The 14,235-nt window shown below is 41.0% G+C and overlaps 1 non-coding gene across 1 annotated transcript; it reads left to right on the forward strand.

The window, feature by feature from the left end:
• Positions 1–8,410: 8,410 nt before the first annotated feature.
• Positions 8,411–8,517, forward strand: LOC125092510 (U6 spliceosomal RNA). Its single transcript, XR_007124972.1, has one exon. It is a non-coding gene; the product is annotated as a U6 spliceosomal RNA (small nuclear RNA).
• Positions 8,518–14,235: the final 5,718 nt, after the last annotated feature.

Consider the following 14,235-nt stretch of genomic DNA (forward strand, 5'->3'; position numbering starts at 1 on the left):
CCAGGAAGAGAGAACAGCTGGACTGTCTTCAGCAGCCCAAACAACAGAAACCCCATTATTGCTGCTACCTCTCCTCCCGCCTCCCCCTCCTATGGGTGACTCTCACTCCTGTCCTCAACCCAAGCTCTGGATGTGCATTTCTGGTCATTCCATTTACTGTTGGTCAGGAAGCCTAACAGGCTGTGTGTGGTTTCCATGCCCTTTTTCCTCTGTCTGGGATCCCCCATTGGCCCATGGAGATAGTTATCTCACTTTTAGCTGGGGATATATCTTTTTTACTGCTTTATAAAATATAACTCCCATTTGCAATGGCACAGATGGAACTAGAGGGTATTATGCTAAGCAAAATAAGTCAACCAGAGAAAGACAATTACATGATCTCACTCATATGTGGAATTTAAGAAGCAAAACAGATCATAGGGGAAGAGAGGAAAAAATTAAACGAGACAAAATCAGACGGGAAGACAAACCATAAGAGACCGTTAACTCTAGGAAACAAACGGAGGGTTGCTGGAGGGGAAGAGGGTGGTGGATGGGGTCACTGGGTGATGGACGTTAAGGAGGGCAGGTGATGTAATGAGCGCTGGGTGTTCCATAAGACTGATGAATCATTGACCTCTACCTCTGAAACTAGTCGTACATTATATGTTAATTACTTGAATTTAAATTAAGAAAATAAACAATTCTGCAATGAAAAAAAACATAAAATATAACTCCTGCATCATTGTCATGGACTTTGGGGGAGATGGGAGGGTTTTTCCCTTTGAAAGATGACCATCCTGGCATGAATTGACCTTTTCTCCCCTCATGTAACATATCAGAAATCAGGACTTGTATTATGATCGAGGACATTTTAGGGAAAATGTGATATAGAGTTATATAGTTTGTTAATATTTGGCTTACACTATTCTATGTATACATAACTGGCCAGATTTGTAACATTTATCTATAACCTCTTTTGGCTTTGTCTGTTTCAAAGGCGGAGAAAAGCAGAATTCTTTAGCAAAGGATTGATCTGATGATATAAAGGTTGGATTGTATGTGTGTATATATGTATGTACATATTAGGCTTAGAAGTCCCAACACCTGTAGGCGGCAAGCTGGAGACCCAAGAAAACCAATGATTAAGTTCCAGTCCACGGGAAAGAGAAGATGGATTGTCCTGTCTTAGGGAGTCAGGCAGAAGTTCCCTCTTACTTGGCCTTTGTTCTATTTTGCTCTTTAACTGCTTAGATGAGGCCCACCCACACTGGGGAGGCAATCTGCTTTCCTCAGTCTACCAATTCAAATGTTCATCTCAACCCAAACTGCCTGCATAGACACATCCCAAGGAATGTGTGATGAAACATCAGCGCAGCCTGTTACCCAGACACTCTGATGCCTAAAATTTACCATCATGCCTTCCTGAACTGTGGTCCTTGCAAAGTGAGTGGTTCTCTTTCCTGTTTTCCTAAAGGACGGGCCAGTTTTAGGAACTGTGAAGAGACAGGCATCAAACAGAAAGTTTGGCAGCCTTGTCCCTGTCAATGAGATGTGCAAAAAAGGGTAGGGTGACTGTGTGTGTATGCATGCGTGTGCGCGTGAGCGTGTGTGTGTGCACGTGCAGCCTTTGGTGCTGCCTGCCCTGCTCTCAGCTTCTTGTAGAGGGGCAGGGCCAGCCCCGGGCACCTGAACCAGGTTGTGCTTCCAGCACTGCCAAGCCTGCTCCTGGCCACTTAGCACTTCCTGTCTCCTGGCATCATCTTTTCTTAAAGTGCCTTAAATATTTTGCAACCTGCACAGTCCCACTAGGGAAATCAAATGCCAGCCAGCCCTGCCGAATCACTGCTCCTTCAGAGAAGGCGCTCACTCACCTCCATGTTGCTGTTCCCAAGTCCATCTGCAGCGGTGACTGGAGGATGGCTGTCTCTGCCCCTTCCTCACCAGCACTGTCACAGGACCCCACTGCGTCCTGAGGTGATGAACTAGAAGCCTCCCAAGTCGGAAATGTTTGCACAGTTGGACATTCACGATGAGTTCAATTAGATGTCTGTAATTCTTTGGCGGTTTTCTTTCTTCTCCACTGCACAGTACTCTCTGTAAGGTCACAGACCTGTGTGCTTTGCTCGTGCTGTAATGCAGCGACTGGTACACACGGTAGGTACCCGGCCGCTACTCGGTGTGCACAGGCTGAGCTTTTCCTAATACAGGTGGTGTCCCACGAAATGTTGATTTCCCACAGGGAGAGTTTCCTCCGCAAAATTAATCCACACGAGGTCAAATTATGAGAAAAAAATTGAATATCATCGCTGCCAGTTTGCACACGCCTCCCCTCTCCTTCTCCTTCCCTGTGCTTCTCAGTAACAAGGAAACCCCGGAGCCCGCGCTGCCCTTCTTACCCTCGCTGCACTGGGGGAACAGTCGGTGAGAAGGCAAACTGCTCGAACCGATGATGAGGATGGTGGGAATGATAACCTCCGATATTTGTAAACTGATTCGGAATTAAAGTGTGATTTCCCAGCCATAAATGCGATCCTATAAGCCATCCGCTAAAGCAAGCAGAGCACGTGTGACCACCTTAGCTCAGAGAGGCAGAAACCCAGGCTCGTCCGCAGAATGAGAATTGCTCCAGACCTCAGCGGGTCCACAAGAAACGTGGACACCCAGTTCTCTGACCTTTGACTCTTATTCTAGCCCCCTTTCCACCCGGTCACACCACCCCTTAGCACCTCACAGTGGAAGAAGTGGACACAAATGCTAAGATACCCACGCGTCTTCACTGCCGAGGGCTGCCCTGAGGAAGTGCCACTGACCCAGGGCCGGGGAGGGGGTAGTTTAAACAATAGAAAGTCACCATGTGATTCATGATGACAGAGCTACACACCGAGTCAACACTGGTCTGGCTTCCTAGAGCCCCGAAGCTAGGCCTGCAGGTCTGTGTTGTCCTTATTTGCATCAGACATATAGAGGCTGTGACTTTCTTGCATGGGGACTCGATGGCTGACGCCCGCTTAGCTGTCCCTGCCTCTGATCTGGACTCAGGGGAAGAAGGAGCAAGATGGCTCACCTCGTACTGGCTACATGGAGAACATGAGAAGAGTTGGAGTAAGAGGAAAAATGTGAAAATAGGGTTCTGAGGAGATGAAAGGAGGAGACCAAGGTATGTGACAAAAAAGAAAACATTCACAGCCTTATTACAGATCGTTGAGAGCTTGCTCAGAAGAACACAGAGATGTGTGTTTATTTACCCAGCAAACATTCAAATGAGCTCCTTCTGTGAGGCTGGCGTTGGCTGTGGACCAATGAATCAAATGTGATCCTTGCCATCCTGGGGCCTCACAACAGACTGAGAGGTCCCACCAAATGAGTAACCAGCGGAATTCGGTTTCTATAGTCCATCATCCCTCTTGAATTAGGTAGCACAAGCAGAAAGTTTCATAAAATTAAATCCAAATAGTACTGCCCGCCACAAACAACTTTGAAAGGAAAAAAGGTACAATGTGTTGTTTGGGTTTAATGGTGGAGGCCCTGACAAGTGCTGGGTGTTCAGCTCTTCGAAGCATTTTCTGGCTTTCTGCTATAAGCCAGGTCCCGGGCTAAGTGTTGAAGGTGAAAACACTGACTAGAACACATTTTCTCATTATAAAAGAGAACGCAGGGGCACCTGGGTGGCTCAGTCAGTGAAGCTTCTGACTCTTAATTTCAGTTCAAGTCATGATCTCAGGGTCATGGGATCAAGCCCCACCTCTGGCCCCACGCTGGGCATGGAGCCTGCTTAAGATTCTTTCTCTCTCAAAAAATAAAATAAAATAAAATAAAATAAAAATTCTTTCTCTCTGCGCTGCCGCGACGGCTCAGTCAGTTGAATGCTCGGCTCTTAGTTTTGGTTCCAGTCAGGACTCAGGGTTGTGGGATCAAGCTCCTTGCTCAGCAAGGAGTCTGCTTCCCCTCCCCTCTCCCTCTGCTCATCCTCCCCAGCTCTCTCACACACTCTCTCTAAAATAAATACATCTTTTTTTAAAAAGATTTTATTTATTTATTTGATGGAGCAAGACACAGCAAGAGAGGGAGCACAAGCAGGGGGAGTGGGAGGGGGAGAAGCAGGCTTCCCCCGGAGCAGGGAGCCGGATGCAGGGCTCCATCCCAGAACCCTGGGATCATGACCTGGGCCCAAGGCAGATACTTAAAAATTGAGCCACCCAGGCGCCCCATAAATGAATCAATCTTTTAAAAAAATATCTCTCTCCCTCTGCCCCTGCCCCATTTTCTATCTAAAAAAAAAAGAAAAAAGAAAAAGAGAAAGGCCCACAATAAAATGGAGGCAGACATTCATGTAAACTAGCAAACAGATCTTATAAAATGTGCGGTTCCAGAGTGGACCACGGAATGCTACTGGAGCACAAAGGACGTATGTAAAGCAAACTTGGAAGAAGAAAAAGGTTTCCCAAAAGACATGATGACCATTGAACTGAGTTTCAGAGGGCGTGGTGAAAAGGAGTTAGCTCAGTTTTCTAAAAGGCAGTGAAAGATGAGGGGAGACATTTAGAAAAAAAGAACAGTTCTTGGATGAGGCATAGATTTTCCAAATAGTGTATTAACAAGTTTGATATGACTAGAAGTTAGATACACTTGTGGCTAAGCGGACAAAGATGAGGCTAGAGAAGTAGGTAGAGGCCAGATCAGGAAGTATCTTGTGTCCTAAACTAAGGCATTTGAACTTCAAGCTAAAAGCACCGGGTATGTCTTTCAACAAAGAATGTTTTCATAACTATACCCTGTTCTACTCTGAAAAGCAGTGTACAGGAGGCGTTGGAAGGGGCCAGAGCAAAAGTAAGGAAATCAGGAGGCTAAAGTAGACACACGCTCTTTGTCCAACATCATGGTCATCAAAATACAAACTCTCTCCCATCCTCATAGCCTTCTCAGCCCACGTGACTCAGGTGGGGCTCGTATGCTTTCTTCCAACCTCAGAAGTGGACAGATGACCAGAGGCCTGAACAATCACAATACATCTTTATCAGCTTCAGCCCTGCTCACTCTTTAGCCACAGTGATTCGGCTGGGGTTGGGCACATAGCCCAGCCCAAATGATAAAATGGCTTTTGCTGAAGCCGTCAAGGAAGATGCTTTGCTCTTTTTTGGAATAGCTAACCAAAATGCTTGTGTAGGCTTAGGGCTGCCAGTGGCAATCTTCCTCTGATGGAGGGCTGCTGCTGGAGACACAGGGTGGGGAACTGAGTCCTGGCAATGCCATGTGAACCTCTTCATTCAGGAAAGCCTGAGAAAAATTCTACTCTTCTGACTCCTCAGTTACACAAGCCAGTAAATTATTCCTCTTCTTCCTCCTCTTTTTTTCCCTTTCTTTTTTTTGCTTAAGTTAGTGGGAGTCCAACTTCTTGGACTGAAAACCCAGAGTTCTTATTAATCCAAGGTCCACCACAGTAATCCAGACCAAAAATAGAATTAAAATAGGGCCAAAGTGGGATGAAGAGGGAAAAGAGACACAAGAAAAAAAATAAGGAAGCACAATCTATAGGCTCTGGGGGTTGATTACATAGTGGGTGAGGAGAGGTAAGAGTCTTTGATGATGTCTTACTCTGGTTTGAAACGCTGTGTGGACAGTGGTGACGTCCAATGAGAAAGTGAATATAGGTGGCAAAACAGGGTTTAGAGGAAAAACAGTGAGTTCGCTTTTGGGTACGTTTATGCAGATAAGGGTTGGAGACTTAGGGAAAGGTTCCAGATGTGGGTTCTAGCTTTAAGAGTGGTACACAGAGCTATCACTGTGGACATGTTCAGCCAGGGTGAGTAAAGAGAGCAAAAAGATCACTTTCCAGTGAAAAGACAGTGTCAAGGACAAAGCCCAAATGAATGACTGTTCTATGACAGTGAGCAGAGAAAAAGGAGCCACAAGGAGGCTGAGGAGAAGACACTGGAGAGGCTGTACAAAAACCAGAGCATGCGTGTCAAGAAGCCTGACAGTAATTGAGGAGTGAGAGTTTTAAGAAGTCCTGAAGATTTATTCAGTAAACTCAGTGTAATAAAAAAAAAATACAAGTGAGGGGCACCTGGGTGGCTCAGTCAGTTAAAGGTCTGCCTTTGGCTCGGGTCATGATCCCGGGGTTCTGGATCAAGACACACACTGGGCTCCCTGCTCAGTGGGGAGTCTTCTTCTCCCTCTGACCCTCTCCCCTCTCATGCTCTCCCTCCCTCTCTCTCTCTCTCTCTCAAGTAAATAAATAAAATATTTAAAGAATTATAAAAGAAAGAAAAAGTGTCCTTAATGGGTTTAAAAAAATCAATTATAAACAAAATAAGGCAGTATTGGAGGAACTGAGGAACAAAAAGATATAAGATATATAGAAAACCATGATAAAATGGCAGAAGTCCTTCCTTATCGTACTGACTTTATTCTTTTTTCAGTACTGACTTTAAATGTAAATGTATTAAGCTCTCCAATTAAAAGGCAAAGATCAGGAGAATGGGCTTAAAAAACAAACCATGATCCTTCCATTGTCTGTCTATAGGACCCTCATTTTAGACCCAAAGACATAAATAGGTTTAAAGTGAAAAGATGGAAAAGATACTCCAAGCAAACTGAAATCAAGAGACCTGAGGTGGCTATGCTAATATTAGACAAAATAGACTTTAATCAAAACATGTTACAAGAGGCAAAGAATGACCTTACATATTGATAAAAGAGTCCATTTATCAAGAATTAATATAACAATTATAGGCATAAGCACACCTTATAAGAGAGTCCTAAAGTATATGAAGCAGTATTTGACAAAATCAAAGGGAGAAATAGTTTTACAATAGTCCAAAATTTCACTTCTCACTTTCAGTAATGGATACAACACCCAGACAGATCAATAAGGAAATAAAGGACTTGTACAACACTATAAATCAACTTGACCTAACAGACATATATCCCACCCCCCAAAAGTAGAACATACATTTTCATGTGCACATGGACTATTCTCAGGATAGACTATATGTTAGGTCACAAGTCTGTAGCCCGCCCACTTTTTATTAGGTGTTTTGTTTTGTTTTGTTTTGCTGTTAAGTTGTAGGAGTACCTTATACATTTTGGATGCTAACCCCTTATCAGATATATGGTTCACAAATATTTTCTCTCATTCCATAGGCTGCCTTTTAATTTTGTTGTTTCCTTTGCTGCACAGAAACTTTTTAGTTTGCCATAGTCCCACTTGTCTATTTTGGCTTTTGTGGCCTGTGCTTTTAGTGTAATATTTATGAAATCATTGCCAAGACCAATGTTATGAAGCTTTCTCAATATATTTTCTTCTAGGAGTTTTAAGTCTTACATGTAAGTCTTGAGTACATTTTGAGTTGATTGTTGCATAAAGGTCCAATTTAACTATTTTGCACGTGGATATCCACTTCTGCCAATACCATTTGTTGAAAAGACTTACTTCCCCACAATGAATTCATGCCACCCTTGTCAAAAATTAGTGACCATACATACACGCATTTATTTCCAGGCTCTCTATTCTGTTCCACTGGTCTATGTGTCTACTTTTAGATCTGCACCATACTGTTTTGGTTACTGTAGTTTTGTAATATATTTTGATATAAGGAAGAATTATGCCTGCACCTTTGTCCTTTTTTTTGCAAGACTGACTTTGCTATTCATTGTCTTTTGTGGTCCCATATTAATTTCAGAATTTTTTTTTCAATTTGTTTTTTAAAAAGCCAGTGGGATTTTGATAGGATTGCACTGAATCTGTAGACTGCTTTGGGAAATATGGACATTTGAACAATATTAAGTTCAAATGTTCTGATATTAAGTTCAAAAAAATATTAAGTTCAAAAAAGTTCTAATATTAAGTTGAAAAAGTTCTGATCTATGAATATGGTGTGTCTTTCCATTTGTTTGGGTTTTTAATTTCTTTCATCAGTGTTTTGTAGAAAATGGGCTAGAACTTGAACAGACATTTCTCCAAAGAAGACATACAAATGGAACAGCAGATATATGAAAAATGCTCACAATTACTAATCATCAGAGAAATGTAAACCAAAACTATAATGAGATACCACATCACACCCATCAGGATGGCTATTATTTTTTTAAAAAAGACAACAAGGGTTGGCAAATATGTAAAGAAATTAGAACCCTTGTATACTGTTGGTAGGAATGCAAAATAGTGCAGTCGTTATGGAAAACAGCATGGAGGTTTCTCAAAAAATTAAAAATAGAATTACCATATGATCCAGTAATCCCATTTCTGAGTATTTTTCCACAATTACTGAAGTCAGGGTCTCAAAGAGGTATTAGCACTCCCATATACATAGAAGCACTATTCACAACAGCCAAGATGTGGAAACAACCTCAATGTTCAATGACAGATGAATAAAAAAATATTGTATATACATGCAAAGGAGTATTAATCGGCATTAAAAAAAGAAGGATGCTCATTTCAGCAGTACATACACTAAAACCGGCCCTTTACAGAGAAGATGAGCATGGCCCCTGTTCAAGGATGGCATGCAAATTTGTGAACTGTTCCAGATCTTTTAAAAAACACCACATAAAAAAGGAAATTCTGCAGAATGTGACTATATGGATGAACCTCGAGGACATTCTGCTTAATGAAGTAAGGCAGTCACAGAAAGACAAATACCATGTTATTCCATTTTTAGGAGGTTTCTAAAATAGTCAAATTCACACAGAGTGGAGTAGTGGTTGGCTGGGGCTGGGGGGCAGGGTGAAATGGGTAGTTGCTAATCAATGGGCATAAAGTTTCAGTTAAGCAAGATGAGTAAGTTCTAGTTGTACATATATTCAATGATACTGTATTGTATACTTCACAATTTTTAAGAGGGTAGATCTCATATTCAGCATTTATAAAAATTAAATTGAATTTAACTTAAAAGTCCCCCAAAAAGTCCCTTAAATTTTTAAATGACTGAAATCACACAAAATATCTTCTCTGACCACAACAGAATGGAGCTGTAAGTCAAAGCCAGAAGGACAACTAGAAAAGTAACAAATAGGTGGCAATTAAACACGCTCTTAAAAACATTGAGTCAGGGGCACCTGGGTGGCTCAGTGGGTTAAAGCCCCTGCCTTTGGCTCAGGTCATGTTCCCAGATCCTGGGATCAAGCCCCACATCAGGCTCCCTGCTCAGCTGGGAGACTGCTTCCTCCTCTCTCTCTCTGCCTGCCTCTCTGCCTACTTGTGATCTCTGCCTGTCAAATAAATAAATAAAATCTTAAAAAAAAAAACCTTGAGTCAAAGAAGAAACCAGAGGGAAAAGAAATGTATGAAATTAAATCACAACATAACAAAACTTAGATGTACCAAAGGCGGTGCTCAGAGAGAAATTGAGAGGTTTAAAGATACACATTAAAAAAGAAGAAATATCTCAAATCAGTAACCTGACATTACACTTTCAGAAACCAAAAAAGAAGCTCTAACTAAATACAAAGCTAGTAGAATGAAAGAATAAAGATTAGAGTGGAGATAAAGAAAAGAGAGAACAGAAAAATATTATAGTGAATCAACAAAACAAAAAGGTAGCTCTTTGAAAAGACCAAAGTTGACAAGCTTTTAGCTGAAGTAAGAAAAAAAAGGGGGGAAAGGCTCAAATTACTAAAATCAGAAACGAAAGGGGTGACCTTACATAAATATAAAGGATTATAAGCAAATACTATGAATAACTGAACACCAACAAATTAGGTAACCCAGATAAAATGGACAACACTGTACGTACTGGAAGTTCTAGCCAGAGCAATTAGACAAATGAACAAACCAAAAAACCCTCAAATTGGAATGGAAAATGTATACCTACATTTATAGATTTCATGATCCTATAGATAGAAAATCCTCAAGAATTCACAGGCAAACTACTAAAGCTAATAAACAGATTCATCAAAGTTGCAGGATAAAAGATCAACACACAAAAATCAGTTGTATTCTTTTTTTAAGGACTTATTTATTCTAGGAGCGCCTGGGTGGCTCAGTTGTTAAGCGGCTGACTTTGGCTCAGGTCATGATCTGGGATCGAGCCCCACATCAGGCTCCCTACTCAGTGGAGAGGCTGCTTCTCCCTCTCCCTCTGCCTGCTGCTCTGCCTACTTGTGTGCTCCGTCTCTCTCTAGCAAATAAATTTTTAAAATCTTTTAAAAAATATTTATTTATGCTATTTGAGAGAGACAGAGAACATGAGTGGGGAGAGGAGCAGAGGGAAAGGGAGAGAATCCCAAGCAGGGCTCAATCCCACTACCCTGAGATCATGACATGAGCTGAAATTAAGAATCAGATGCTTAACCAATTGAGCGACCCAGGCACTCCAAATCAGTGGTATTCTTATATAGGAGCAATGAACAATCTGAAAAGGATAATTAATGAAATAATTCCATTTACAGTAATAGCAAAAAGAATTAAATACATTGGAATGAATTTAGCCAAGGAGGCTCAAGAGTTGGAACATAAATACTACAAAACATTACTGAAAGAAATTTTAATATACCTAGAAAAATTAAAGGACATCCTATGTTCATGGAGTGGAAGACTTACTGGTAAAATGGTAATGCTGGGGGTAGCTGGGTAGCTCAGTCGGTTAAGCAGCTGACTCTTGGTTTCAGCTCAGGTCAGGATCTTGGGGTCCTGGGATCAAGCCCTGCATCAGGTTTTGAGCTTAGTGGGAAGTCTGCTTGGTGATTTTCTCTCTCTCCCTCTCTCTCTCTCTGCCTACCCTCTTTCACACTCTCTCTCTAAAACAAATAAATAAACCTTTAAAATAAATAAAATGGCAATACTACACAAAACAATCCACAAAACTCAATACAATTCCTATCAAACTTCTGATAGCCTTTTTTACAGAAACAAAAGCCAACCCTAAAATTGATATGAAATTGCAAGACAAGTCAAAGAGCCCAAAGAATCTTCAAAAAGAGGAACAATGTTGGAGGCCTCCTACTTTCTGATTTCAAAATTTATTATAATCAAAACAGTGTGGTACGGGCATAAGGATATATACAAAGAAACTGAATAGAATTGTGAGTCTAGAAATAAGCCTGCACACCTACAACTAACTGATTTTTGACAAAGGTGCAAGATCATTCAATGAAGAAAAACAGGCTCTTCAAAAAATGATGCTGAGACAATTGGATAGTCACATGAAAAAGTACGAAGCTGAATGCCATACTTTACATATATGCCCCCAAATTAATTCAAAATGGACCAAAGACTTAAATGTTCAAAGAGCTAAAACTTTAAAATTCCGAGGAAAACAAAGGTCAAATCTTCATGACTTCGGATTTGGCAGTGATTTTTTTGGATATGACACCTAAAATACAATCAACTAAAGAAAAAACAACTTGGATCTCAGTAAAAGTAAAAAGTTATGTGCATCAAGAAAGAGACGCGCCTCTCCAGAATGGGAGAAAATATTTATAAATCATACATGTAATAAGGGCCAGCTACTCAGAATATATAAAGAACTATTACTATTCTACTATAAAAAGACAAACTGCCCAATTAAAAAATGGGCAAAGGGCCCAAACAGACATTTGTTCAAAGAATATATACATGTGACCAATAAGCACACGGAAAGATACTTGACATTATTAGTCATTGGGGAAATGCAAGTAAAACCACAAAACCTCACACTCACTAGTATGGCTCTAATTAAAAATGAAGGGAAACTAGTCTTGGCGAGGCTGTGGAGAAATTGGAATCCTTGTACTTTCTGGTGGAAATGTAAAAATGATGCAGCTGCTGTGGAAAACCATTTGGAGCTTCCTCAAAAAGGTAAACATAAACATTCAATTACTTAACTGACTCAGGAATTCTCCTCCTAGGTATATACTGATAGAATTGGATTCTCAATTACTTTGAAAATTATTTCAATTATTTTGAAAACAGACAGCCAAACAAATACTTGTACACAATTTTTCATACAGCATTATTCACAAAGCCAAAAGATGAAGATAAGCCGAACGTTCTTCAGCAGACGAGTGAATAAACAAAACATGGTATATCTATTAAGTGGGATATAATTCAGCCATAAAAAGGAATGACGAACTGATACATGTTCCAACGTGGATGGAACTTGGGAAAAAGTGTACAATTAAAGTAGCATTTGGTACCTTCGACATGCTGTGTATCCAACACATCTACTTTGAAAACATTCTCGTTACCCTGCAGGAGACTCCCACCCTCCCGAGCCTCTGGCAACTGCTAACCGGTTTTCCGTCTCTATGGATTTATCTATACTGAATGTTTCATATAAATGGAACCACACAGTACGTGACCTTTGGTGTCTGATTTCTTCTACTTAGCAGATTGTTTTTTGAGGTTCATCCACCCACATATTGTAGCACCTGTCCACATGTCCTATATCCAGGTGACAATATTACATTCCTTTTTTGGCTATACAATTAGCTACTGCATATACCACACTGTGTTTAAGAAGTCAATTCCAGATGAATTTTAGATCTAAATGTGTAAGGTAAAGTAATATGACTTATAAATGACAACACAGGAAAATATCTTCATGACCTTGGCATAGGTGATACTTGCTGCACCAAGACTCCAACGGCACTAATGATAAAGGAAAATACTGACAAACTGGAAGACATTACAACTGGGAACCTTCCCTCCTTGGCGGACATCAAGTGAGTAAAACAGCAAGTCATGGAGGGACAGAAGGTACCTGCAGTACATGCAGCCAACAAAAGACTCAAATTCAGAATCCACCAGATCAGTAAGAAAAAAATAGCCCAATAGAAATACTGGCAAGAGACTTAACAGGCACTTTGCAAAAAAAAGTATACTCAAATGCTCACTAATCACATATTAGACATGGGGAAATGTGCTCATCTTAATCGACTGAGGAAATGCAGATTAAAACCATAATCCTACTACTCACCAGGATGGCTGAAATAAAAGCCCATTTCAAATATTGACAAGGACAAGGAGCAACGGAAACCCTCCCACGCTGCTAGTGGGAATGCAGGTTGTTACATTTTGAAAAACATTTTGGCAGTATCTAAAGAAGGTGAACATATCTAAACCCTACGGCCACCCATCCCACTCCTAGAGTGCAACTTATGGTCTTTTTCTTGATCTGGGTTGTAGTTACAAGGATGTTCACTTAGTGAGATCACTTTTACTACTTGAGCATTTTCTGTTTGTGTCAGGCTTCAGTAAGTTTCTTTTAAAATACATATAAATGGGGGGGTGCCTGGGTGGCTCAGTGGGTTAAGCCACTGCCTTCGGCTCAGGTCATGATCTCAGGGTCCTGGGATCGAGTTCCGCATCAGGCTCTCTGCTCGGCAGGGAGCCTGCTTCCCTCTCTCTCTCTCTGCCTGCCTCTCTGTCTACTTGTGATCTCTCTCTGTCAAATAAATAAATAAAATCTTTAAAATACATATAAATGGGGCACCTGGGTGGCTCAGTTGTTAAGCGTCTGCCTTTGGCTCAGGTCATGATTCCAGGGTCCTGGGATGGAGCCCCACATCGGGCTCTCTGCTCTGCGGGAAGCCTGTCTCTCCCTCTCCCACTCCCTCTGCTTCTGCTCTCTCTCTCTGTCAAACAAATAAATAAAAATCATAAAATAAATAAATAAATTAATTAAATAATATAAATGGAGGGGGGATGTCCTAAGACCATGAGGTTTTAAGTGTCAATGTATTTCTTTTGATTATTACAAGTATTAAATACTCTTAATTAAACAACATAAAGTTGGGTGCTTATAAACAAAAAATATGACAAAAATATGTATTTATTGAAAATCCCACTCCTAATGATATAGATGACTTCATTGAAATTATTTCATATCACGAATTATTATTAGTTATTTCCAGAATGAGGCCTGGCTCATCACCAATTATATCCTTATTTCTCATTTTCAGAGAGGATATGTCAGTGGGTGTGGACAGAATTTTGTTATAGCGGGGTCACTCAAAATTTTAAATTTCCTTTAGAGTTATATGGCATCGATCAAGTACTGAGCCATCACCAATGTTTTCCCCAATGATCTATCAGCTGGCCAGTTGATGAGTAAGTACTTCTTCAGTTCTGTCTAAAGGAAACTGTCTGATATGCAGGATTCCCTGCCCAGGCATTCATCATTCAGTTTCCCAGCCGGGATATCTTAATGCCCCTTTGGCTCCTCAGACATGTTGAACTCTGGGACAATGCGCCATGGGAAGACCAGAGCAGAGGAGAGCGGTGGAAGGATGGTGATGAAGGGGAGGGTGGGGTGGGGATGGAGAGCCTCCCTC

Source organism: Lutra lutra, chromosome X (genome assembly GCF_902655055.1).
Source record: "Lutra lutra chromosome X, mLutLut1.2, whole genome shotgun sequence".
Classification (NCBI taxonomy): Eukaryota; Metazoa; Chordata; class Mammalia; order Carnivora; family Mustelidae; genus Lutra; species Lutra lutra.